The sequence below is a fragment of the Passer domesticus genome, chromosome 13 (genome assembly GCF_036417665.1).
Source record: "Passer domesticus isolate bPasDom1 chromosome 13, bPasDom1.hap1, whole genome shotgun sequence".
Lineage (NCBI taxonomy): Eukaryota > Metazoa > Chordata > Aves > Passeriformes > Passeridae > Passer > Passer domesticus.
The window spans coordinates 11,700,700-11,725,608 of NC_087486.1; the positions used below are offsets into that span (position 1 = coordinate 11,700,700).

The window sequence follows — 24,909 nt, forward strand, 5'->3', positions numbered from 1 at the left end:
GAGGTGTTAATAAACTAAGTAATGTAATTCTTTTTTTTTCTGATTAAGTGATTCATATAAATAACCAGTACTGCTTCAAGTGAGAGCATTCTCTTGGCTGCAAATTAAATTTCAATTGCAAATGTATTTCTATGGACTTTTGGCTTAGTCTTTTAATCTAACAAGAACACAGTAAGGAAGCTTCTTAGCTTGAATATTAGAGAAAAAAAAAAAAGAAACAGCATGTAATAATTTAAAAGATGAAAAAATATTTCTGGGTTTGTTTCTCTTCCAGGTAAGTTTTCAACTGTTCTTCAAGAATACAAAATGGTAATGATCCAACAGTTTGTTACTTAATATTTATTTAGCTTACTGTCAGGGCTAGGGTAGCTTACTCAGTTCTTCCTTCCCACCCCTGCTCAGCTGCCTTCAGCTTATTGAAAAACAAGTTTTCCACTAGTTTTTCATCTCCAAATATTGCACTACGATGGGGGTTAATAACCTGGGTATTTGAAGAATTTGAGGAAATTACTTCATGAGGGCCTATATAAAAATATCTTTTCTATTAAACAACCTAATGAAAGGAAATAAAACTAAATTAGGCATTTATAACATACAACACTGTCACTAGAATAAACCCAAGTAGAGAGAAAAAGGAAAAACACATAAAAAATAGGAGCTTCCTGGAAAGTCGCTAACTTTTCTGCTAGTGTAACTATTCAAGTTAAGAACATTTTTTTTCCTAATTGAGACAATAACAGCAGTATAACTCCCAGTTCCAGATAGAGCTGTATTATTATAACATGCAATATGATTTATTCCCCTTCTTCCTGTTATTCATAGCTGCTGGGTTTTGTGCTTTTGCTGTAGTGAAAAAGCTCCTCACTAAAACAACTGCCTTGTGTGTGTTTTCTTGCCCATGGATGTTCATGGATCTGACTTCTATCTTAGCTTGCAGAACCAGCATGGTGTTATTCCTAAATAATAACATTTCTTATTTCTCCTATCTATATATGTCAGCATAGAATTCCAGTCCCTCTCAGCACCCTCTTTTGGATGCAGTTTGGGGTTTTGGTTTTTTGGTTGTTTTCTGAGAAAGCTATTTCCACTTGAGCTCCAGCTGCACAGCTGCCCCACACTCTTACTGCACTTCATTGTGTCCTATTTATCCTCTTCACTTGACTGCCTTCCTTATGCTCTATAGTTTGTGACTCAGCTCGAGTTTTGAAAATGAGGAAGAAATGAGTCTCTGTGTATGCTTGGGAATAATCTTCAGTGCTGTGATATGAAAATTCTGGGCTTGGCCACTGTTACTGATACCCATTATGAAAATAAAGCAGGCAACTTCTTCACTCACCAAATATTTACTCTAGAAATGTAACAACTCAAAGTTGTTACATTTCTAATTCCCTTTGTACACAGGAGAGTCCTGGTAGAGCAGCATTAGCATAAACCTTACAAGATCATAAAATGATCAAATAATATTTTAAAACAACAATAAAATATCTGGCATGCCTAGATATTAGTATCTTCATAAAATGCGTGTTCTCTGGAACTGTTTTACAGTTAAAAGATTTGTGCTGGTATTAAGGACTTAGAGGAAAAACTGCCCTAAATAAGGTCTGCAGGACCAAAACCGCAATAAACCTTTAGCTACATGATATGGAAAGCAAAAATTTAAGATACAAAAATATTATTCTATAACTTTTTCTGACATTTTGATCAGATCACACCATAATACTCTGGTGTTTTCATGTACTGTCCCCTATTTAATAAAAACTAGGATAGAAAACTTATAACGGATTAGTGCTTCTTATATATAAGTAGATTTTGTCCAAATCTACTTAATATTATACATTCAATTCACATGAAAACTCCTGGGATATTCTTTGTATGTGTGTTTACTTCTGAGCTGCCTTGCAATGATCTAGCCCATGTAACTCAAGCTCCATTACTCACAATCTTATATTTTTTTCTGTGTCATTTGGGAATATTAGAAAAGTATTTCTTTCACTTTATACAGTTCTTTCAAAAATAGAAATGTATAATTATTCCTGCTTTAATGGCTAGTAGAGATGGAACTCTAGTTGTTCAGATATTCTTCTGCCTTTTTCCCTTTTTTTTTCTCAACTTCATTACTGAGCTGTAGCTTTTTTCACATGACAAATCAAGGTTCCGATCCATAATCAGAACAGCAACTCAGACTGTAATTGTGAATAGAAGCAGATTTTTCATAGTGCTAACTAGGAAGAGACAAACAAATGTTCTGTCACACAAGGAAATATTGTGCTTGGAAAACAGATCCGTAAAATTCAAATTACAATTGCCTTGCAGTCTATGGATCACAAGCCTTAAATATTGCATTTTGTTGAACCTACATGGCACCAATCTTTCATAAAATTAAAAAAATAAACAAGAAAAAGTCGTGTGAATTGAGATATCTACCCTATATTGGGTAGGATCCAATGTTTGGTTTTTTTGAAAATATTGTTAAAATGTTGACATTGTTAAAAGTGGCATACAGCTCCAGCCATTCCAATTTTCATTATTCTCTGTAAATTTCCACACAGTTTGCACGTAAGCCAGATAAAGAAATCTGCTTTCTTGTGAATAAAAATGTGAGACTAAACACCAAAATCCCCTCAATCTTTGAGATAACAGCCTCCCTCTGAAAGGCACTTTTTACAAACAAGTATTGTTCTGCTGCTTGGTCCTTGAAGCTGTCTTTGGCCATTTTAGGAGTAGAGTCAGCAAATGAGCCAAGTCTCACGAGGCACCAGCACCCTGCTGGTTCCAGGTGATGGCTTGGTTCTTACTTTGCACCAGTAGTGTAAGGGTGTTTCTGAACTGCTGTGCAATAGCATCCTTTGTGAAGATATATAATCTGTTTAGTTTTATGCTGCTTATTCAACACAATTTATTTAATAAAATATTGATGTGTATAACTAGCTGAATATCTGGAATCTTTTTCTAAATAAAAGGAATCTATTTCATTGTTTATAAAAGCAACATCAAGTGCAAGTACAGAAGTCCTTGCTTATTTTTCTTCAGATGATGCACAACAGGAAACTGTTCTGTTGCCATCCCAGCACCACAACTGAGGCACAATTAGACACTGAGCAATTACTAGATCTAGCATAATAACACACAATATGGTATTTTAATACCTCCCTTACTTGTCGTGTTTGTAAAAAAAATTGGAGAAATTAGAGAAGGACCTTCACTTTTTCTGTATGACCTCTATTACACTTCATTATCTTTCATAATAATAAAGTTTCCATCTTTAAATTCATCCTCTTCTATGTTCCAAATGGAAAAAGAAGGTCACTGTGTTCTATGCTTACCAGACTGCTAGGTTACACCTGAGAAGTTCGGATTCTGTTTTCAGGTGTCTAATTTAAGTACAGTGGGACTCCCTGGAAGTCCAAGCAGATTTGGCTGCCAAAAGCTGCAGCATGACGTGCCTGTTGCTAGACTGAATGTCATCATAGCTCCTCTGGTCACTGCCAGCAGAAGGACACAGAAAAGCTCTCAGGATTCCAAAGAAAACCTGCACAGTGCAGCTCCCTGCATGACACAGCTTAACCCCAGCCAGCAGCCAAGGACCACACAGCCCCTCCTTCCCCCTCTCCCAGTGGGACAGGGGGTACAAGTGGGACAGTAAAAGCAAAAAAACTCAGGGGGTGAAGAGGAAAAACAGCCCCGATGCTGTGCAAGAACTGCTCAGCAGGATCTAAAACATGCCTGTGCTAGCTACACCATTTACAGCACAAATCCAAAACACAGTTAAAATTTAGCCAAAGCCACCTTCTGATCCATAAGGGGCAGTGGTGCTAGAAAAAGTTTCAGCAGACAAAGTAACTTGCCAAAAGAAGGAAATCAGAATATCCTACATTTCCTTAGCTGCGTTGTGAGGGTGCAGAACAAAGCCACTGTGAAGATAAGCAGATAATATCTGGACATGCCAGATTAATTTCATGGGGTTGGAAAATATCTCATGATCTAACAATATGCAAATCAATTGCCATTGTCAGATCCCAGTGATGCCCTGAGTTAGAATATCTGGGTGCTTCTTGCTTATAGAAACAGCCTCATGCAGGTTCTTTTAGAAGTATATGCAAATTCATATTTTGATAAATCAGTCAGATAAGTCATTTGATGTTGGCTTTCTTTAACTGAACTGCTTAGGGCAACTAAACTAGAGGCTGTGATTGCCTGGGAGAAACCTGGCTGCCAACAAGGCTATCAATTGCAAACAGGATAAAACACTCTCAAACAGATCAATGCATGCTTTGCCCTCCTGGTCTTCCTGCTGTCTGTAAAAAGAATAACAACTTAATCTGTACTGGGACTGATGAAGAAGGAAATTCTAGAATCTTCAATACTGATCTTGTAATAGATTTACACCTCTATTAACAACACTAAAATACCTTAAGAGGTAATGTACACTAACACTTTTGAGAATATCTGTACACCACCATTTATAATCCATGTGGAAGTCAGAGCAATCTAGATAAGCACAATAAACTTCAAATGAGAAAGAAACCATTACAACATTTGTTGACCTTCACAGCCATAAATCCTGCTTGATCAGAAACATGCCTGTTTTGCAATAGATCTGTCACATGAAAACTCTACTGTGCAGTTAGCAGCCATGAAAGGTCCTAGATCATTACTTCTGTAAAAAATTTAGAATTTTATTCTAGACAAATATAAGATAATGATCTTTAAAAATAAAATACAGTTCCTCCTCTTTTTAAGAGTAAGGATTTGTGTATTCATGTATGTAATTAACTCCTTAACAGAAATGCTCTCACTGCCAGATCACATCTCTCTTTTCTTTCTCAGCTGCCTCATAGAGTGGTGAAGTTTATTTTTGACATCACAAGCTTTAAGGCTTTATTTTCCTTTTCATCTTCTATGAACAAACAGAAGAGTCACTCTCTTCCCTAGCACCTTACATAACATAAACATAATCTTTTTAGTTCTGTTAATTTCTCATTTAGCTTGTACATCCATCATTCTCGATCCTGTGATGGTACAGATGGAATGGAGTTGGTCTAAATCTATGCCTCATGCAGTGTCCATAGACATCACAAATTGGAAATTAACCTTGCTGTAAGTCTACTTGTAAGACTTCTGTGTTACAAGCAGGTTAAATTCAAACCCTTCACAATCAAAATTAAAAACAATTCACACTTGAGAAATAAAATAAATAATCTAATTTGAAATGCGCAAATATTCCTAGGCATACCTTCTACTAGCACCCAATAAAACCAGTTAAAAACTTTTAATTTTGTAAAAAGTCTCTTTCTAAATCTAGGGGCCAGTGCTACAGTCAGCACATTTTGATTTGATTGCAGGGCCAAGTTCTCATTTTCTCAGTAATGGACTGAACTTTGTCACTATAAAAATCTCACTCTGGAGCATACAGTTTGTCTTAATGGAATACGCCTTGTAGTAAGTTTGTGTCTAAGATGATTTTTAAGAGGAAATGTTTTATGAAATTGTTGAAGGCTTCCTGACCACTGTTTCATCTTGAATTAAAAAAAAATGTTCTTGTTTAAAACTGATAGATGCTTTAGAATATTTAATGATGTGCACAGGAGAAAGCAGAAATGTGTCACTCACAGACTATGCTGCCCATACCAGGACAGCACAGTTACTGCTGCTACATTTTCTCATCAATACAAAGTTGACATTTTCAAAAGTACTATCAATGTGGCGTCTCAGCATTTGATCATTTAGGTGAGTCAGTAGCCATTGCAACTTGTGTTCCTCCTTGTTTGCAAGCAGACTTCATCCTGTTCTCTGTCAAGAACTTCCAGATTAAAAAAAACCCCAAACTATGTAACAAAAAATGACAGAAAGAACATAAATAAAAATACAGTCAATCTCTTAATTGGGAATACAATTTCACACAGATGCCATGTTGGCATCTGTATACTATTCATTAATTTATAAGGTCAAATTCATCCTGTTTTAGGCTGCCCTTTATGTCAAATGTCTTCACTACATGTAACAAGCAACCATAAAGGTTACAGACCAGGAAGCAAAATTTGACAGGACATGGTGTAGTCTTTGTCAAATCAAATATCTATGAGTTTTCTGTAACACTGCAAATGTAAATTGGCAAGTTAATCATACTACACAGTATTCCTTTAAAAACAGAAAAAAAACCCCCATAAAACATTATAAAGAGAAAATTGCCAACTGCGGTCCTGGAGAGGCTAAAATACCTTTTACATTGATGAAATTAAATATGCTGGTTCATCAGTTATGCTCTGTTATTCATCATCATGTAAGTTTGATCTTAACATATTTCTGAGTTTGTATCACGAGTAAGATTGATTACTCAAGCCCTGCATCCAGTAATGCCAATGCCAGCTTGCTCAGACCCCACATACAAATGGACACTTGGATTCCAACAGAAAATTTCTTCAACTATTAAGAATGCACAGTGTGTTTTTCATGTCCACCTGAACTGTGGTTTTGTGGAGGTTTTCTATTAATAAATAATGAAAGAAAAGCCAAAACAATTTTATTTTTTTTTAAAAATCCATAGATAATTTTTTACCAATCAAGACAGGAAAAAAAGAAATTAAGGATTAATTGTACAAAAAGGTCATAAACACATCCTAGGAATTACCTGAAAGGAAAGCTAATACTGTGGATATACTGGAAGCCAGGAACAACAGTCTGTATTATAAGAAGGATTTCTGGGCACCTAATTTCTTTTCATTCCAATATTCAGTATTGGCAGGTATGAGTATATGTGGTTCAGGTGCACCTGAAGCCATGCACGTTGAGAGCCAGTGAATGCCCAATTCTGAGTCAATGCATCATAAAACAGCTGAAATATTTGCCAATATCCCAGGCACCAAAAGCAAATAAAGATTGTAACTTGTGGACATCTTCACAAGATAAAATCTTTTGGTGAAGCTGATCTTCAAAAATCAAATAATTTAAAAAATCCCTATTCCTAAACATACTTTCCTGCATAAGCTAAGAAAGTTTTCACTGCATTGCTGGCTCCTTGAAGAGCTGCCAGTGAAATAAATCCACAACTGTAAAGTTAAGCCACCAGTTCTCCAGCTGAAAATCTGAATTTCTTTGGGAGCAAGGACAGACAAAGGAGTCAAAAGGTCTTGTTGCAAATGTGTTCAGTAGAGAGGAATTGTCACAGAACATCAGAGTGCTTCCTTGAAAAACAAACCATAGGCTCCTGCACAAAGGACTATGTATTCAGAAAGCCTTAAGTCAATTTTCTCAAAGTTGTGTAACAAACTAGGAAAAGGTCATAAATTGCTAACATAGTGAGATTATTCATATCCTGAATTAAACACTTAGTTGAAAAGGTCAAGGTTAGAGTGAAAGAAGAGGAATAAATATGTAATAAAGTTTTGCCTCATAGGAAAGAAATTACGGCTTAGAAATAGCTGTCCCTCCTCTCTTCATTCTTGAGATTCTTCAGAATTAACCAAGACATCAAAAGGACACATTTGTCAATGAGATAGTGAAAAATTAAGTCAATACTGATTCAAGGATGTTACAGTACATCTCAAGAGTAGAAACTGAGCTGCCTGTGATTTAACTTTGCAATCCACCCTACAGTATTTCTAAAGTGAAAACTGCAGATCATGGATATTTGTTAAAAGAATATGCTGAAATACTATAGGAAGGAAAGAATTCTGGACAATTATTAAAGGCCTTTTTCACAAGTTCCAAGGCAAGGATGTACCATTAACTACTTTGTAATATCTTTTTGTAAAATGTACACTTAATAATAGGCCAGAAAGTATTTTAATTTGCCTTTTTAAAGGCATTTTCAAGGGGCTAATTTTTTTCTTTATGAAAGACTAAGATGTTTTCAAATATATATTGATTGAAATACTATTACTTAATACAGTGAATCACAAGATACAACAAATCTCCGACCAGCAGGTGCTGATACGTGATCTCAGATTGCCCCTTAAACACTCACCAGAAGATGACTGCTTTTAGGACCTGATTTTTTTTCAAAGAAAACCACCCATTTATAGACACTGAGCTATATTTGCCAGTATAGAAGGCAGCAACCAGCCAGAGGTGAACACTACAGCAGTAACAGCAGTGAAAACAAATACTGGAAGAAGTGTCAGAGCAAAGTCAAGACAGATACAATCCTCCAAACCATGTTCAATATAAGTCCCTTCCCAAAGGCACAGGTATCCCAGCCTCAGTCAAACACCTTTCCTGACAGAGCCATTTCACTGAATCAAGAATCTGCCCTCATGCTTTTTTGAATTTGAATAGTTTAGTAAAACTACCAGGATCTGGACAGCCCTTACTCTATGCACAATTTTGTGGGAATTGTTTTAGTTCCCAGTGTCTTGCCTTCAGCACGCAAAGAAGTTTCTGCCTACATTTGAGTCTCCAAAGCAGTGTTCCAGTGTTCCCTCTGACTCTCTCCTCATTTCCATTCTGCAGCTCTTTCCCTCAGCACTTGCTACAAACTTAGGACATACTCAGCATATCAATTGCAGGGCTCAAAACCTATTGAAGAGCACACGCAGGTTGCATCAGAGGTTTCTTTGACTGCTAGGATAAAAAAAACAATGGTTGTTTCTGGCTGCCTAAAATTAAATCTCAATAACTGGCAAGGATCTTCCTGGAAAAGAGAAAGTGTGTAACACATCTTGTACATTCATAAAGGCCTTTGAACCTTTTTTTCTAGATATTGTATCTGGTTTTGAGCTGGCACAAGGAGAGCTAAATGTTCAGTCTTCTCATACTTGTAGAGTTTCAGAAAGGAGCCATATACATTAACATGTTCTTTAAAAGCACATTCATTGTATAAAAAAAAAGATATTTTGGCTGTAAAATAATTTTAAGTACAAATAAAGTAAACCCCTTTTATGAAAAAATCCAGGAAATTAATATAGGTAATAGCAGTGAAACCATCAGCTGTAACAGGGATAATTTTATTTTGTAAAGAAGGTCAAACGAGCATGAACACTGACAGTTACCTTTTCATGTACACCATTTAACAATTATTTTCTTGTAGAGTTCAAAAGAAAATGAAGCCACTTAGAGGTCATGGTAAATCCTCAAATTTGACAGATTCTTGTCAGACCAAATAATATACTGAAGCTTTTATATGCTTCATTATTAAAGATTTCCTGCATTATTCTCTCCTATCTTGCCTCCTACAAGCCTGAAATAATGTTTCAAGTACCCTCCTGTTCCAGAAGTCTGCCTGCAGTTCTTCCCAGGGCCCTGCACAGCTGAGGATTTTTGATCACAGCCTGCTCAGAGACAGCTGAAGAAGCAGGACCTAGATTGTGAATGGTTACAGATCAAGAGCAGTGCATTGCTCCCTGCTCCTCCTGCAGCTGCCAGCAGGATCCCACTGCTCCTGATGCCATGTGGGCAGCTGCTGGCAGCAGCCAAGCCTCCAGCTGTGGGGAGCAGCTCTGGGTCTGGCTCTGTCCTGCAGCAGCAGGACTTGGGCAGTCACTGGACGCTGCTTGGGCAGGTGACACTGCTGGACAAGTCAGGTTCATTCTCCAGAGAAAGCCATCTTGCCCCCTGTGGCAGACTGCCACTCTCAATAGCCTCTGCCCTTGTCCAACCTTTCCTTAAATCCTACACTGGAAGCTAAGCTATAAGTGCACATTCTGAGAGGCCACAGTCCAGTTTACAAAGGACTGCATTCTACCTGCGTGATTAAAGCTGGAAGCACCATGCGATTACAGTTTGTGTGTTCACTGAAATCTTTATTGGAATCCTCATTCTCAATAAAAGAGACAACACAAAGTGACTCTGTCATGGTAGCACAATTTAATTGTTTTGTATTTTTTGTTAGAGTAGGTCACCATTCTATGACCATGAGACCTACACTTTTCCTAAATTCATAGCACCTTTTGAAAGAAAGATTTTCTGTGAAAGGAGTTGAATTGACTGGGTTCTTTTCCCCAGTTATTTTCAGTAAATTCCTGCTGTTCCAACATTAAATAAAATTGTGTATTAATGAATTCTGTCTGTAGGTGGCCAATTGCATTTGGTATTACATTCAAAAATTCACAAGCAAACATGTCTCTTCTTTAACCTCTCACCATCTTTTTGTCCTCTAATCAACATATAAGTGACAGCAGCTTTATAATGCTACAATCTAGAGCAGGGACTGTTTCTCAGGCTGCTGAAGTTACTACAGCTTTTTCCTTATGCCAAACTTTAAACAGACTTATTTTTCCGCTCTTCACTCTCCAAGAAGAGTAGAAATTTCATATTCTGCTAACTCCTCTGGAAGGCTGAATGCAGGATTTTGGAAGGCTCTCCAACCCTAAGCAGTAACACTGAACCAGAACAGCTGAAGAGCTTGCAGTATAGCTGTCTCTTGGCAGTAATCATTTATTCCAGCTGAATGCTAACAGCAATCATTTACTCTGACTGCTAACAATCCTTTCTTGAGTCACAGGGCTGATACCCTGCTACCTATTGCCTGCAGCAAAGTCAATACAGTGTTTCTAAACATAATAATAACAGCAATAAACCTTGCTTTTTAAAAAAATACATGCTGCAAGCTAGTTTAAACTTGGACATCTTGAGAGGTCAGAGAACTTAGTGTGTGAGGGGCATGTGCTGCCACTCACATGGGTCTGAGCCTGAGCCAGTACCCCTGAGTGCAGCTCAGTGGCCTCTGTCCCGGCAAACCCAGGCCTTTACTCATCACTGCTTGGTGAATTAAGCTGGTTTCTGACTTGATCATGCCAGTGCCTTTTGCTGCCTCCTCTGCCTTTTCAGGAAGGTCTACTTTCAAGGAGAAGACTGCTCTAAGCTACATTGAGCTCTGGTGTCTTGTTGGTTGAAACTGAGACCCCTGGAGGTTTTCTGGGCAGGGCTTGGAGCAACCTCATCTAGTAGAAAGAGTCCCAGCCCATGCCAGGGGATTTGGAACCAGGTGATCCTAAAGGTCCCTTGCAACCCAAACTATTATAATCTCAAAGCTTCAGTTTATGCCAACTATTCCAACTCATCAAATTTGATTATTTTTAAATTTCTTTCACATTTTTTTCTATTTTTTATTCCTTCACAAAAAATCTTTAGACAGGAATTTCATATTAATTTCTTTTAAGCAATAACTTGATCAGGACAAACACAGGAAATTCCCATGACTAACAATCTCAGAGAATATTATTGGTTTAAATTATGTACTTCATTACCTATTTTTAGTCCCAGGTACTTCTGAAAATTCATGAAACAAATATACGAACAAAATATTTCTTAGTCACCATCACTATCCAATAGAATACAAATTAGAGCTGCAACAGCAAAAACAGTCAAACAAACCAATGAAGAAGTAGAGAAATATTTTCACATGAATAAGGAAGAATTTTATGTAAATGGTTAAGCAGCATTTTACCCATTTTCAGGCTGAGTCATGGGTGCTGTAGGGCAGGTGTAATACATATAACAAGACCCCCTATATATTCTGGCGCATTATCAGTGAGCCTTAACTGACTGATTAATTTATGAGGTGCAAAAAGAGGTTCCTGTCAGAACACAAGTCATTGTGTTCTGATCTGCCCCTGCCCAAAGCGCAAACAAAATGCAGCTCGCATTTGGTGTACCAATTAATCTATTTCTGCTATTGCCAGCTAAAAAAACCTCATTCACATTCTGAACCACCTGAAAAAGAGAAATACATTTGTTCTTATGTCTTTCAGAAATACACTATGTTCTACACAGGGTGGTGCATAGCTCATTGCTCTGTTGACCATCCATGAATGTTGATATTTGTCAGCATTCCAGGCAGGCAGCCAGCCATGCCTGGTTCAGGGCTGTTTAGAGAAGATTTGGAATAACATTAAGCAAATAAATGCAGCACTTCATTGAACAATAATGATTGTCATGACCAATAGAAAACATTAGCACACAGAACAAAGCAATGGTTTTAAAATGCCCAGAGAGAGAAATTCAACACCAGTTTCCATTGCAAACTAAATGTGTTGTGAAGGTATGTCTTAAAATGGTTGATAAAGTAAGAGGTTTGACAGGGGGCCAAGTTAAGGCAGTCTTTTTTCAAGTTGTCTGGCTGTGAGCCAGTTAGAGTAGCCTGCTTTATGGATGAGTGCCCACATGCAGGGGTTTTCCCTATAAATTGCAGTTTATGGTTAATAACAGGAATAGGATTTTCATAGTCATGGGTTAATGTAAATGGAGGCATCTATTCTGATTCTATAAGAAATAATTTCATTTTCCCTTCCTTGCTGCTTAAAGTTAAAGAATTTGTTAAACTATAGATTGTTTAGCAAAATCAGTTTAAAATCAATTTCCTGAGAAGGGGAAAAAAGAGGAGCAGTGAGAAAAGAGGTTTAGAAAAAAAAGAACTGTATGTGGTTACTGAAAACACTATCACTGTTACTACTAGTAAGCATAATTTTAATTGTAACTGGGGGAAAAACACCCAAATGCCAAAAGCTACACAGCTACCCCTTTTATTTCATGACAAGCTTCTCACTGTTCTTCATTCCCCAATGGTTAATAGACACATTTTGTCATAAATGACTACAAGAAAATTCAGTACCCTTCACTGGTTACAGTATTTGTATCAGAAAGAGAGGTTGGGGTGTCTGTGTAAAGAGGTTTTGACACAGAGAGCTTGTTCACTACCTTCGGGTCACAGAAAAGATTTCAACACAACTTGCTTTTAAGGAAGCCAAAAGGAAAGCACCTTTGTTATTAAACTCAAATATCACATTTAATTATTCTATTTTATTGTCTTCAAGCAGAAGTGCAAAGCTGAAAACCAGACAACTGGAAGAAACTAAATTTCAGAGTTTAGACTTTAGTCAAAACACAGGGAGAAAACCACTGGAAGCACTAGAAGCTCTCAAGAGCAGGTGGTGGTTTTCCTCTATGTCTAAGAGGTTTATTACCAGGAATTCCTTGGCATACGGTTGTGTAATATCTTTATGAAATCAGGCACCCTCCTTTATGTTCTTTATTATAAAGTGTTAAAAACCATGAGTCATTTCCTCATCAATATTCATTTGTTAAGCACAAATTTACTTCATTATATTCAGTAACTAAGGATCTAAATAGTAAAAGGGTGACAAAGTGATGGTGAGTTGATAAACTAGGTCCTGTCCTCTTCATTTGCATATCACCAGGCTGACAGGCTACATTTCATATACAGTTCTTTTTTTAGGTCCTTATCTTTATTTATCACAAGGTTAATCTAGTATGCATTCAAATTAATAAGCATAATTTTGCCAAGGTCACTAGGTTTCAGACTGCAGTCCAAATGCTCAACCTCTTGTCATTGTTTTCCTCTATTAAAATCAGAGCCTAAATAGAAGCTCAGTGTATCAGACACTTGAGTCATAACCAATTTCATTCCCCTCCAGGGTGGATCCTCCACTTTTCCTATTGGATAGCTCTGACTCATTCTGTACTTTTGTCATTCCTACTTTATCTCCTTAAAAACATCACCTTAATGTGAATATTGTTTAGGTGGCGGTTTTTGACTCCAAGAATAGCCGCATGAAGCTACACAGCCCACTTTTACATGGACCTTTTTTCTCTTGTGTTAATTTATTGTACTTGTTTTTATGATTGAAATATAAGCCACTGAGTACTCTGAGCTTCTTCCTACAGCTCACTTGACCAGTGACATGTAACTCACCCACTGCTCTGGTCACTAACACAATCAAAACTTTGGCTAACAGACAAAATTTGGTCCATTTTTAAATGCTGTCCTGGAAAGGGAGTGGAAACTCCAAGATAACAACAGTCCTTTCTTCAAAAATAGTCTATTTTCCCACCTTAATACAAAGAGTTAGTTGAATACACCTCATAAGATAACAGGAAGTAACGTACCCTGAGGGTATGGTACCATGCAGGCAGGAGAGCTCACATTCTTTGTGCAAAGGAGTACAAACTGATAAGGAATTTTTAACCATCATTCCCCCAAGAAATCCCAATGAAGTCATGAAGAAAATACCCTTTTAACTGGTGTGAAGCAACAATCATTACTGTAGCTTTCATGAAAAACATTGTTCTCAGAAACTTTTTGGAGAACATTAAAATCTGCAGTTTGTAAAATTTACCCTCCATTTTACATAGATGCAACTTCTCTTCCAATTATTTTTCTGGTTCTACTCACAGGTGTCCCTTGGATCTAATAAATATTACCTCCCAAAGCTGAATCTTAATCTGACTCCACCTATTCTGAGTGAGAGACACAACATCCCAAATTTTAATAGATTGTTTTTCAGTCACTCAAATTTACATCCACAAAAGATCACAAGGTGTGATGCAAATCTATCTTTGCAGTGTCTCAGTAGGTTCTGTCACAGGCATCTGGCACTATTCCCCCCCCCCCCCCCCCCACATATTTTAGTCCATAAAGTGTACTTTGGGTCAAAACTTTTTAATGAGATTTGTTGAACAGACTTACTTTCTAGGCACGTTCCCAGATCTCCAGCTTCTGGTTTATTGCAAAAAAATTAGCTGATCATTTGTCTGTGACATGTCTGAGGCTTCTTGATGGGTAGAGAGACGCCAAAAAACAGTGATGTCTCAGTGCTGTTGTTTAGCTGCTCACTTTATGACTGCCTGCCTCTGCTCCCGTTCAAAACTGAAAAAGGCCATTTTTGCACATATATTGTTTGTTCTCTTGTGTTTGGGGCACACAATTCACTCCAATGTAAACACAGGCACAGACAGAGGGGCAGTTGTCTAGACATTATTCAGGCAGTAGAAAGCTAAGTGTGGAACCCATAGCAGTGTATAAAATAAGCTACTTATTACTTGTTCTTGAAATAGGTAAAGCTAGAAGGCATATGCCAATACTGCTACATTGCATCACTGCTACCAAACACCATCAAGTGCTCAGAGTCTTGCATGTGTTGTCCTGTAAGAACTAGTAGGAAAAATCCTGGGTTTCTATCATTTCTGTCCTCTGAGAAACTGTCTGAAGAATTGTACTGATGCTGAGTGGGAGTGCACTCTTGGATCACACATCAAAAAGTCCACACATACTGAAAATAATCCCAGTCACAGCATTGTGACCACTGCTCATGTCAAGATTTATCAGGCAGCGTTTCTCATGCTTCATTGTTTTTCCTAACATAGGTATTCACAAAAAAATTCATGCAGGTGGGAATTAGCTGGTTGCTTCACAACATCTTTGATACATATGATGTGGATATACATGATGTAAGGCATTACTTGCTCCAGAAGCAAGAGTCAAAAAGACATCATAGACCAGCAGCTGATAAAACGCCTGAAGACTCTTGGTGCTACCCTCACTCTAAGTGACTTACTCTGTCAACCACTGCCAAATTTATCACCCTTTTAATGGATCACTTTGCCTCTAAAAGAGCTGGCAAGCTTCATTTTTGATCAGGGCAATACCTAAAGTTTAATTTTGGATTTTATCAGAGCACCTCTTTATAGGTTATTTTCCCAGCCATACAACTGAGTTACCCAGAATTAATTTTATGCAAGTTGTGATACACATCACCTTGAATCTCATTAGAAAAGCACTGAATTATTTTTTTAAAGCAATAATTAAAAATTTATAGCTTTATAAGTAATTAATTGAAATTACAGCTTAGGATCAAATACTCCAAGCACAAGTCTTAGAAGTCACAGAATATACTAATTTTCATAAGATCATATTGCCACTTATAGTGTGCAAGCTTGATGACAGCTGCCATCACTCTAATCCTGCCTACACAGATATGAAAAGGAAGTGCTAGAAATTATGTTTCCTAACTTAAAGTTTCTCCACCCTCCAGATATTCATATTTCTCTCTGAAATCTGTCATTTTTCTGAAAGGTCTTGCAATTGATCCTGCTCTTGTCATCTTTATAACAACAAGACAGAGTCTAGAGGACAAATTTTTAATAGCTATCTAGGGATCATTTTCATTGCTCATTTTACAGTCCAGGTATATTTTCATTTACAGCTGACCAATTATATTGAAAAAAAGACTGTAGAAAAGAAGGGCTAGTGCCTTTCTTCCTCTGCAATGTCAGCAAAATACAGCAAGAAAAATCCATTACTGTATAACTAAAGATCTTCTAATGACACAGACTTTCTACCCACAACCTCAGTTCCACCAAAAATACATGTTTTTCAGCTTTTCTTATTAAAGGAATAAATAAAAAAAATGTAGACTATTTTTGTGAGCAATTAAGACACTAGCTAAAATGTGGCAGAGCTTCAAACTTCTCATTTGCAGGTGATGAGCAATCTCTAAAAACAAAATTTTTACATTTGTAAATAAGACCAAAAATTATGTTACCTAAACTGGAAGCACATAAATATGGCCCTAAAAGCATAGAGAGCATTGTTTAAATGTTTGGCTCAACTATTTCAGGTTCAATTATTTCAGCAAATTTATTAAAAACTAAAGATTTTTTCCAAAGAAGCTAGACTTCATTTCACAGAAATCATTGAAGCACCATTTAAAAAGTAAAAGGCTATTAGGAGAATTGCCCTGTATTGGATTTGGTATTTAAAAATATTCCACTTTCACATCCCAGTGATTTATATTTTTTGTTGATGTAGTGGAAGAGACACCACAAAGCCAGATATGAGTAAACTTTTCCTTCTTGCTTTGATTGCTATTTCCTGGTTCAAGCTTCATCACTTTAGTAAAATCCCACCAATTTTTTTTAAAGTACTGCCAAGCCATTTACAATAGGCTTGAAATTTCTTCTTAAAGAAATTTGCCTTATGAAAATAACAGCACAGCGCATACTGTCTGATATAGTTACATAAACTAGACTTTTGAAAGTTTTTCATGACAGAGAGAATGTAATTGCTTAATAATTAAGCTTAACCTTCCCAATCTCCAGAAGTAATAAGTCAATAATCAAATGAAAACAATTTTAGTATATATGATCATGAAAACTTCACATACATAGATGTTGAATCTTACAAAGAGAAGCTTGAATAAACAAATTTATCTTCATCAAGTACTTTTCCTTGAATATAAATTTGGTCTTTATTAAAAACCTGTCATTTCTTATTGGCATGAATGGTACTTTGCTTTTGAATTCAATTTTTGAAATGTCTTAATTATTCTTTCATCCACTAGATGATTTAGTTACACTTTATTAGCAGATAACTTTGCATTGGAGTTTGATGCACCTTATAACTTGTATTTATTGCTTGGATTGTCTCTGAGAAGGTGACACTAAGTTTGCAGTTAGGGCAGTATATTATACAGGCTTGTGAGCTACTGAATTCTCCTTGGTACTTTGCACTCTGTGACAGAGATTTCCCTTGCAGCCCTCACCTTTTACCCCTCACAGATTGTCTGTTAGTCCATCAGACTTTTCCATGCTTTTATTCCTGCTCCCATGACCTCTGCTGGTATTTCCCTCATATTGCAGCACGTTTAGCTGGATCCAGTGGCATCCCACAGGAAACAGCAAACACATATTAGTCTTCTGTTATGAAACTCTTGTTAAAGGCTCCTCACACCACACACCTTCCATTCAAATTGCCATTCATCAAGTGACAAAACTGATGGCAGCTCTCTGTTCTTGGGGATGGTTCTGTATTATCTCTTTCCCATCTAATTCTTATAGCATTTTAACCATGTAAGAAATACATGCAGCTAACTACAAACCCTTCCACCAAAAGCATCCTTACTCTTACACTGGCACAAAGATTCTGACTTTGGCTTCCTAACAGTTTTCTGAGGATGTAGTGATTATATTCTGATCTCTCACTTGGTACTGCTCAGACTCACTAGCAAACACTGAAGTGTCTCATTCAGTGAAAGCCCTGAGCATTACCACAGTGGGGAGTAGGTAATCCTCAATGGTGCGTCACCAGTGGTGAAGCAACCCACTGATAAAAAAGACCAAAAAAAGATAAAACAAGACCTCAGAGAAAAAAAACCAGAATAGAAAGACACGTTGCATGACCTCAAAGAAGAGCCAAAATATTAAAGATTCAGGTTCTAAGACCTTGCCAAAAAATAACTTAAAATAAGGAAAAGAAAGCATTGTGTGATTTCTGGTTTTAAGGACTAAGAAAACCCTATATCCCTTTAGGTTGTCTAGATGTCAGATCAATCATCTTTTTAGTCTTAAATAGTGCTACTTATGCAAGAAGTTTTTTTTCTATGTAACTGACAAGAAAAGCAACGGAGGGTGTCCAAGGAGCTGAATGGCACATAGAGAAAAAAAAAGGAATGGCCAGGTTGGGACAAGGGAGAAGAGATTCACTGCAGAATGGTAAGATAAAACAACACCACCAGGGATATACACAGGCAGAATTTTCCCAAAGATCAATTGAGATGGCATAGTTCTGTCTTGTTAAGGCACAGGAAATTCTTGCAAGGCATTTTTCAAAATGAAATGCTAGTCACATTGTTTGAATAGATTTTTCTGTTGCTTATTTAAATTTATAAAATCTACTGGAATAAAAACACCTAGTATATCAAAAGCTATTCAATAAGATTTGAGGAATACTGAATAAGATTTCAGGAACATGAGGTTCTGTTCTGTTATTAATGTTCTTTAAATGAGCCACTTCCTTTCTTGTACTTTGTCCCTGTTTCAAACCTGGTCTTGTGATTTCCAGTTGCTTGGTTTTTAAATAAATTCCAAGATTTGTGGCAACTGCATCTTCCATGGGACTGCACCTCACCCTAAAACACAGTAAAATTTTCCAGGAGAACTAAAATTCTGACTTTTAAGAAAATAAACATAATTTGTTATTGCATGGCTACCAATTAGCTTGATGAACAAGCTGTAATTATTCATTCACGTGCCCCATGGATCTCTTAAAACTCACTTTGTGCAGACAGTTTCGAAAATACAATGATAGTGATATTGCCTTTTATTATTTAAACTCCATCTTGGTGCTAGATCTGCCTTGGCACTGGGTGACTCTTCTATCTCAACCAGTTAGATTTGGCAGTAATTGAGGTGATATAATAATCAGCAGTTTGAGAAGCAAGTATGTCAGGTTTAAATCATTTACTACAGCAAGAAAAACACAATCTCATTTGAACCAATGGTTTAGCAATGCTCTAAGAGAAGTACATAGAGAATAAGCATATTTTAATGCTTAGGAAATTGTCTCTGTAACCTTTCTTAATATAAGTGATAGACACACATGGAACAATAGCTGTATGACAAAGGCTTTGGCATGTGTGCCTCCAGTCAGTGGAAATTTAAAAAGATGTCTGAGTTATCACGTAACAAGATAACATTAGAAGTCACACAAATAGAAGTAACCTAACAATAACTACAGTAAAAATATAAACATTTTAAGTGTTCAGAAAGCTACTTGAAGACAAATCAAAGCTTCTATTCTTGGATTCTGCCTTAAATTAGTCTTTTCTCCTCCTTTAACTCCAACTGCAGAATTTTCTACTCCATTCTGCCATGTACACACACACACACACATCTGCTGTGTCTGCTAACATATGGTGTTGCACTAATTAATTGCTAGAAATCAGCCAGGCTCCTATTGCTCATATGAAAGTGAGTACCCTCCAGAATATTTCACAATAATGATCATTTCACAGATTCAGTGCAGTAACCACTGTTTGGTCAGAAAGCAGCTTTCCATAAGCGAAATTATTAATCACATCATGATTTAAACCAGGGTCTGTTTTAATATGGCAGGTTCACTCTTGCATAAAAGGAAAATATCAGAATAAGTGCATGTCAATAAATACCTGGGCACGTCAAAAAGTACTTCTAGTCATTTAGGAACCTGGCCCCGCTGATGAAGACAGAAGAATGGAAAGCATTGGGATAACTCAAATCCAATAAACTTTTAACAGATTTTAAAAAGGATATTGCTTAGTGCTTATGTTCTATTTTTTTCCTAGTAAAGAAGCTATTGAAATGCTCATTTTTTATCTCTGGCCACAAAAGCTATTTCTGCACATCTTTTAGGTATTGTGCAATGTCCTGTGGCTCTCCCAGGTCTCAGTGTGAGGTAGATTTGGTGGTGAGATTAACTCCCTTCAGCTTTGGTCACCTGCTGCTAGTGAGTTCATCCTACTGAGGAGCAGTTCCAGAGCTCCTTGCTGAGTGACATAGCTGGGAGCTGATGTGACAGAACACAGATCTCATCCCAGTCCAGTGTGAAGTTACAGTTTTGGAGGCAGTATGGTCCCCTCCACATGAGCTCATCCATGGGTTTTCCAAATCCAAGCACAAACATAACAGTAACAGCCTGAGATCCTTGAGAGGGGCAGAAAGCAGTTGTGGACTCCACTCCATGTACTCAAAAGTACAAATTCTGGTTCATAATATATTTTTTTGAGGAACATCTCATATATTACTCCTGATTATGTGTTCAGGTATTCATGGCATATGAGGAGAACTTAACTTCCTCTGAATTGACCTTACATACTGTGTCTGCACAAGCAGACTAAGAAAGGGTCCATGCACGTGCCCTGGGACCTGCATGCAGCCAACCACCTCATTGTATTCAACATGGGACACCAAATAAAACCACAGCTTTATCCAGATTCAATTTAACTTGCTTTTAAGATTTTGCGGCTCTGTCTAGTGTGTAGAAGGACTCCTATAACAGAGACCTGTGTGAGACTGAGTAGGCAGCACAGGATGAATCATTCTGTACGCAAACATCTCAAACCATTGACAAAGTAGCCACTGACAAAGAAACAGAAAAAGAAATAGGGATTTTCAGAAGTAAATAAACACATGGTACTAAAGTCTATCAAGTCATTATTTGATCTAATACCACAGACTGGTAAGAAATAAAGGAAATTACTCAGAAGCACTTCAAAGGAAAACACAGTTTTAATCACAACAGGAAAAAAAAAATCCCTCAGTCACTAAGAAAGAGCCTTTCTGGCCACATAATGTGTCTATTCCTTGCTCACAAAGTGTGGTATCCCAGACCTGAAGGGCAAGAAATAGTCAGGACCACAGTAATGACATGTCACAGAACTGTGAAAGTACATGTTGGTGTAACCCAACCCAGAAAATACTTCTGCAGATATGACCATGACATTTGATAAAGCAATTATCTATAGATTTCAGAGTCCAGAACTACATGAAACTTGCTACTTTCAGGGTCAAAAAGGAAAGACTTTCCAAGATGAGAATTCATTCCAAGCTTAAGCCTTTGAAATTGTCTTTACAAAAGGAAACAATATTCTTTTAACAAGGAAAAGCTATTTAATTCTACTGTCTGCTCTGCAGTGTCTCACTGACATGGTTATAGGAGACAGTTAAATCATAAAAATAGACTTGGCAACACCTTTTAATATAAAATATTTTTCATTGTGCAAAAGAGTTTAGTGTCTGTATTTTGTTATGTCAAATTCTAGCTAAATATAAACTTTACCACTTGCAATTGGAGGTTTTATTAATAGAAGTATTAACATGACTTTAATCATAACACCAACATTATAATTATTAATATTTTATGACTAAACAGTTTTCAGAAGAATGAATTGATAACTAAAACTATTAATAAGGGAAAACAGTAAATTACAGACAAGTAGGAGAACTGCCTTTAGAATTAGAATACAGTTACTGAACATAAATGATAAGACACAATAGTCTTAAAGAAGCTTTGAGATTTGTATTGTTTTTCTTTTAAATGATGCAAATCCCTTGGCAGCCAAGTAATGGAATACACAGATAAGAAGTGTGACACAAAGAACTGTCACCATAGGGCTTATGAATTGAATGGAAGTGCTGCTCAGACTGCAGGAAGGTGAGCTTGTGCTTTTCCAAAGATTGCATTTCCTTTGCATCTGAGTCAAAGACAGTACCTTTGGGAGCTTTAAGAGAAAGAAAAAAGAGAAAGACCAGTCTATGAACTGCAGTAAAACATGGAGTGATTACATAAGGAATGAAAAATGCCCACAATCACAAGTCCAAGTTCAGGAAAAACAGCAAGTGCCTGTGGACTGCAGTTCTGTCCACACCTGCTGCTTAAAGCCAAAGCCTTGGTGTTGTACAGTTCAAAGCAAGCTCCTCTTGTAAAACCTTTTAGGTTAGTCCATGATCCTCATTTATCTCCATATTTTCACATTGGTGTCCTGAATAGCCTGGTTGTTTTGTCTTAGTATGAGTTGGAGCATTAACACTTACACCTGTCTTACCAGAATCTGCAAATGCTCAACATTTAATAGGATTCATTAATGCTACAGGACTAAATGTGAACTCAACCCTACCAGTTTTAGAAAGAAACTTCATACACACTATATCTAAAGCCCGTTTCCCAGGACTTCAAGGCAACCATCCCTAAAAAAACCCTGTCTGGTTTTTAAAACCTAAGGTTTGTTCCCGATTCCTAGCTCCACCTATAGCCATCCTATGAATACCTCTTTCTAAAATTTTTTCCAGCCTCTGACAAAGGGCACTACCCAAGTATGGAATGGGTAGCTGATGTGATAGGGATGAGAGCAAAACCTGGACCTTCACTGGAGGCTTGAACTACTGTTTTCTCCATGCAACGTCCCTTCATTTCTCTAATTGCCCTTCTTTTCAAAATCCCAAGGCTCACACTTTTTCCACCACCAACTCCCACTTAATAATTAATTTTCTCTCCCTCCTTCTGCTCAGTCTCTCTGAGAAAAGCAAGACAATGAAGCCTGCAAGGTAACAGGAAGCAATATATCAAGCCGATTCAATAAGAAATATGCTTCTTCTGCATTCTCTCTCTACCCAGCTCTCTCATTCATCTCACATTCACATACTGTACTTCTTTACGCACTGTACAGAACACACTTATTTTTAAAAGAACTTACTGCTACTTGCTCACTGACAGTATATAATCAGCATCTGCTGTAGGACTCAAGGCTGCCCTGAAGAAATTAGTGCATTTTTATATGTATGTGTGGGCTCTATTGATCAGAGCTGCATTTTGCTACTGTATTTGGTCTTCTCATTCTCACTGTCTTGTCTTAGTAAACAGGAAAAAAATTGCAAACACATTATCTATTGTAAAAAGAATTGAACCAAGTGTCATGGATGTGGGACCTGCAATATATTTGCCACTACATTAAAAAAAAAATAGTTTCTCAATAAGAAAAAAATGCAACACCTTTTTGTAACAGAAAATATAACAAATGGTGCATCAAGGTGTCTTACACTTGTCTAAGCTGAGTTTGTTCAATTTACCACCTAAAACCAGAGCAGTGTAAAATGGACTTAACATACCTAAATAGGTCTGGGGTCAGAATTAATTTTTTTTGTTGTTTTTGTTTTGGTCTTTTTTTTTAATTAGGAATTTTACACTTTTAGTAACAGAATGTGATAATCATAATATAGATAATATAGAACTAGATCCAAATATACACATAGTTGTAACTCCTTTCTACAAAAACAGACTTTTGCAAAGCAGTTTGAGACAGAAGAAAGGATATTGGCATTGTACAAAAAATTATTACAAAGTCTTTCAGAATTAGGCCAGTTTTAAGTGAACTGTGTGTGATGGTCCAAAACAGCAAATTTTTTAAAATTTAAACTGCTGTCAACTTATCTCAGTAAGTATAAATAAAGGAAGACAAGCTGGCAGAGGGTGAGAACTTAATCATATTTTTTAGCTACTGTCAATTGCCAATAAAAACTCATAGCTGAAGTCAAACTTTTAAAAGTTAAGCTTACAGCTGCTATGTCAAGGAAGTGACCTGAATATGCCATCATGATCTTTCCTCATCCCAGGAGACCAATAAATGTTATGCAGAAACAAGGAAGGAGACTTTTTTTACACAGTAGTTCCCCATAATTAACTTCAGTGGACCCAGGGACACTGAAGGCTTGAACTAAGCTTTCAAAAGTGCCATCACAGCAGCAGTAGGGGTCAAAAGTTCTTGGCTAGAAACTCTGCCTGAAGACTACACCAGAGCCAAAGGAAAATGTGTCTGTGAATGATCTTTCTAAAGTTGTTTTAAGAAACTTCCACCATTCTACAGAAAGACCTTCAATACAGTGAAAGTGCTGTTTGGAATCATGAGTTTATCCATGGTCACAGTCATGCTTCTGGTTCCACTAATTGGTCATTCTGTGCAATTCATACTGTTCTACTAACAGGAGTGAATTTCAAGAGAACTAAACATAGCATGTACAATACACCATTAGCATTTTATATGAGGTAAATCTGAGGAGATAAAAAGGTCAAGTTTGCTGAAAGGAAGGCAGACTGGAGGATCTGGGTCTCAATGTTTGTTTTTAATATGATTCACCTAATGAAAGAAACTTTTTTACAGGTAGATACTATGCTTGTATACTTAGGAACTTAGGAATGATTTATGAAGATTTTCCAGAGGCATATATGAATGCCTAAACAGTTTTTTGTTCCACAGATGAAGGGAGTTTAATTACTATATGTTACTCAGTTAAGTGAGAGCAAGAACATCACCTGGCTATCTATTCCCTTCTTTCTCACATTGACAACTTAGGGGAAGTATTCCACCAGCATCCTTATCCTTTTTGATCTCAGAAGTTGTGATTCTAACCTCCCTGTAACTGCAAATATTTCTTCCCCACCTGCCCCATGCCACCATATTAAGCTCAGTGTTGCAGCAGGCCTCTCATTAGGGGTAGAAATGAGCCAAGACACAGACTCCCAAAATAAAAATGGGAGAAGGGCCCTGGTTTATTCTTCTTCACAGCTTACCATCCTGACTCTACATGAGCTCCTACTTTTGGCTTCTCTGACAGACTGACTGCTGGCTATTTCCTACTGGAATATGACTGCAAGTATTTCCTTGCTGCCTCTGAACATAGGCTTTTACCCAACTCAACTCTGACTGCAGGCTCAATGCTATCAGACCCAGACTGACCTCACAGATCTTCTGCAGCAGCAACTCTCTTCTTTCCCTCTCTGGATTGCTCCCTTTCCGCAGGGCTTCTGTACCTCCTCAAGGCCCTCTTTCTCCAGCTCCTCCTACTCAAGGTTCCCGCCAACCAGCC

At 37.2% G+C, this 24,909-nt stretch overlaps 1 protein-coding gene and 1 long non-coding RNA gene across 3 annotated transcripts in view; both read right to left on the reverse strand.

Annotated features, from left to right (window-relative positions):
* LOC135279844 (uncharacterized) overlaps positions 1–24,886 on the reverse strand; it is a 76,992-nt gene extending 52,106 nt beyond the window's left edge. For both annotated transcript variants that reach the window (XR_010347019.1, XR_010347018.1), the window contains exon 1: positions 24,780–24,886. This is a non-coding gene — a long non-coding RNA (uncharacterized LOC135279844). The remainder of the gene's footprint in view (positions 1–24,779) is intronic.
* LOC135279841 (uncharacterized) overlaps positions 1–24,909 on the reverse strand; it is a 418,268-nt gene that overhangs the window by 133,001 nt on the left and 260,358 nt on the right. The gene's annotated exons all lie outside the window — the stretch shown is intronic.